The sequence below is a fragment of the Epinephelus moara genome, chromosome 17, assembly GCF_006386435.1.
Source record: "Epinephelus moara isolate mb chromosome 17, YSFRI_EMoa_1.0, whole genome shotgun sequence".
NCBI lineage: Eukaryota > Metazoa > Chordata > Actinopteri > Perciformes > Serranidae > Epinephelus > Epinephelus moara.
In genome coordinates this window covers 34,825,428-34,829,322 of record NC_065522.1, presented here as the reverse complement: position 1 = coordinate 34,829,322, position 3,895 = coordinate 34,825,428, and positions in this window count along the sequence as shown.

Here is a 3,895-nt window from a genome sequence, read left to right as displayed (position 1 = left end):
ACATTGTGTTCATATTTTAATAACAGTCTAATTTAATGAGCTGGAATGACATGGTTGTAAGTTCATGTGAAGCTCGAAGCATTTTAAAATGGACTTATGATGTCAAGCAGTCTTCGTCTGAGTTTCTGTGTCTGTTTTTAAAAAGTATCAGTTCATTATGGTCTGACAGTTAAACCAACTCGCTCCATCTCTGCGTGAGAACTCTGTTCACAGGAACTGGTCTGCTGCAGCTTTCAAATGCACTCGCTGTGGTCAGCTGCTATCTTAACGGTGTCATTTTGACTCGCTGTGGTCAGCTGCTATCTTAACGGTGTCATTTTGATCTGAAGCACAGAGTTTGTGGTTAACAGTGTACTATCTTCACAATCTTGAGAAAAGGTTACTGACTGACTCATTTTGACCAGGCTGATAGATGTACAGATGTATTAACAGAGTCTATTCTTGCATTAATGGTTGAGGGGTTAAAGCTGTGTGTGCCTTGATTAAGAGATGAATCATTTCACCATGTAAGTATTGTACAAATTACAGCAAAGCCTCTTCAATTTCGGCCCAGCCAACCTGATAGTGGTGCAGTAGAGTTTATTGGCTTGTGGAAAAGGCTCAGTGAATAGGGTTATTCCCACGTCTCCCTCGGGCTCAGTTGTGCCTTTCCCTTCAGGAGTGTCAGTGTTTGTTTAGATAGTTGTTGTGTTGTGGTCCAGTATTAGTATTACAGTATTACATTTTGAATGATTGCTCAATGTTTTGGCAAACACCACACAAGTTGACGCAAGCACACATTTTCCAGAGAAAAGCAGCAGACTGGCAATTATTGTTGATCTCATCGCCAGTGTGTATACAGGCTGTCCCTAAAATGATTAATAATCACTACCATCACTGAAAAACAGCAGAAGTAGTAGCAATGCTTCGTGTGTGTGTGTGTGTGTGTGTGTGTGTGTGTATATATGTATGCATTTCTACAGTACATGTGTGTATATCTTACTTTATAATGACGAAAACTCTGTGTCTGTTCCACGTTTTTCTCCTCACTGACTTGGTCAATCCATGTGAAATTTGGCACAGTGGTAGAGGGTCATGGGAGGATGCCAATGAAGCAATATTACATCAGTTGGCCAAAGGGGGGCGCTATAGCTACTGATTGAAATTGCAAACTTTGAATGGGCATATCTCATGCCCCGTATGTCGTAGAGACATGAAACTTTGCACAGAGATGCCTCTCCTCATGAGGAACACATTTGCTTCAAGAACCCACAACTTCAGTTATATTCCGCCATTTTGAATTTTTTGAAAAACACTTCAAATGGATCTCTTCCTAGGAAGTTTGACCGATCTGCATGAAACTTGGTGAACATAATCTAGGGACTAATATCTAAAGTTCCCTCTTGGCAAAAGTTGGAAAACTTACTAAAACTGAGCTTCTATAAGGCAATGAATATTGCGGAGGGCGTGGCTCATCACATAAAGGTGTATAACATCTCAAGGGTTTCACCCATCACCACGCAACTTTGTAGGCATATGACCACACATAATCTGAGGGGACCCCTCCATTATTGACCCCATCAAACAAAATGGGGGCGCTAGAGAGCTCATTTCTTATCTAGGCCTAACCGCCAGAAGGATTTTTACTAAACTTGGTAGATATGTAGAACAGGACGCCTCAAGGTGACTGGAGAAATTTAACTCTAATTGGCAACTGGGTGGCGCTATAACAACAGAAAAATGCTTCAAAATGGCTAAAATTAGACCGATCGCTGTGGCTCCCCCTGTGGACCAATGTTGGTGTTTCTTCTTTCTAATTTTTGGTATGACTAAGTCATGGTATGGTATGCTGTACATAATCACAGAAACTGTCAGTGTGTCATTCTGTCAGTCAGTCATTCTATCAGTGCGCACCACTTTTAAGTCAATTCAACATATAAACACTTTAACTATCTGTCTTTCAACGTGTTACCTCAACTACTAATGTACAGTTTTAGCCCACTAACTATCCCACTATTGGCAATGGTACTACTGTATTTTCAATAAAAAAAAACGTACTATCAAATTCACAAACACTCTGTCTAAATACATTGCTCTTCTTAATGGGTTCAGTTGACTATTTAATCTGCAATTTCCTATGACCTGTATCCCAAACACACACCATGTGAAACTGTACGTCAGCAACTATGCACTCAATGGGTATGGATAGTATTTATATATATAAACATATCTATTTAAGTATATTAACTTTTACAATGTAATAGTTGTTGTGCAATGAAATGTTCCATATCAGTGTCTTGGTATTATATGTGATGCTGTTGGATTAACATGACTGCTGTGAAGGCTGTGATTAAGTGATCAATGTGCTGATGAGGGTAAACAAGGAAGTAATATGAAGAGTGAAAGTCCATGTAAGGAGGAAGGCTTGGGTGGTGGATGGGTCAAACAAACATAGGACTTTCTGCCAGGACACTGGCATTTGGAACCATATGAAACCAAAGAACTTTGATTTACATTTAGGAACCTTGTTACCATGTTTGTCTGACCCAGAACCCTTACCCTAACCCTCCTAAACCTTAAGCAGGGCTGGTTCATCTAGGGTTTTGACAGTAAACAGGATGGTGTGTCAGTCAGGACACAGGAATGAAGATAAGGAGATGTGATTTCTTCCCTGAACTGTACTGTGCTCCAGCAAGGTTAATTGAAGAAGCTGAACATTCAGTAGTGTCATCAGTGTATTAACCAGCTTACAAAGGACAACGGCGACACCATGTGGTCAGACAATTGTACTATATAATGGTTTCACACACAACAGACATTTCCTCATATATATATATATATATATGTATATATACATATATATAGTGGGTGTTCAATAAACCAGTTAAAAACTCTGATGTATCACTTGCAAAGTAAGTCATTATACCATCAAAGACTTCTGTAAGATCCATGCAAAAACATGAATGGAAGTCTATTCCCACTAGAGACAAAAAGAAATATTATAAATGACAAAAACAGAAATGGCTGCAGCAAGTCCGATGTTGACTTGGACTCAATGATGAACTGATTAGTTTTTGGTGGTAAAAGGGCAAAGATCAGTTTGACCTGGCATCTGTCTCTTTCGCAGGAACGCAATATCTTTCACTTTGCATGGTAGAGTCTTCACTTGCATATATAAATGCAAAGACAACCTTCTCCTACCCCTGCAAAGTAGTGAGTGTGCACACTTATAAATTCCGATATCACGTGATTTCAAACTGCTCCAAAAGGCTGAGAATCTCATAGTTAAGACAGAATATATTGCTTGTCACCAGCATAAACGATTCCACCGTTATTGTCTTTTTTGGACAACACAGATCAGATCGGAATCTTTTATTCACCCTGCATACCAATTAAATTAAACCAATTAACCAGTTGGCTACAAATTGATGAATCCCAGATTTCTACTAAATTGTTTGTATGCAACATTGAGGCACAAAGTTGTCCTTACGTACCCTTTGTTAATGTCCTTACGTACCCTTTGTTGATGTCCTTATGTACCCTTTGAGAAAAACTGAGTGACTGAGAGTTTTGAAGATGCCCATTTCATACCTAACCAAGATGTTATGAGCTGTCAACAATGAACCATCTCGTCACATCAATTTTAGGACACATTCTCCACGCTTCAAAGATTCAACATTCAAATCAATAAGTTAGGCTTTAAATTAGTAATTTCAAGTGGCAGTGAAAATTAAATTGTCAGATTAATAAGACTATAGCTGTTATTTCAATGTGTAAATTCTAGTGCGCGTGCGCATGCGCCCGCGCGTGCAGCCTGTTGCAGTCGCTCCTGCTTGTTTTCTTGGTTTTCTTACTTTTTTGCTTTATTAAGTTTGGTATTTGTGCTGGCTTTTTGAGATTGTCATTTTGAAACTGC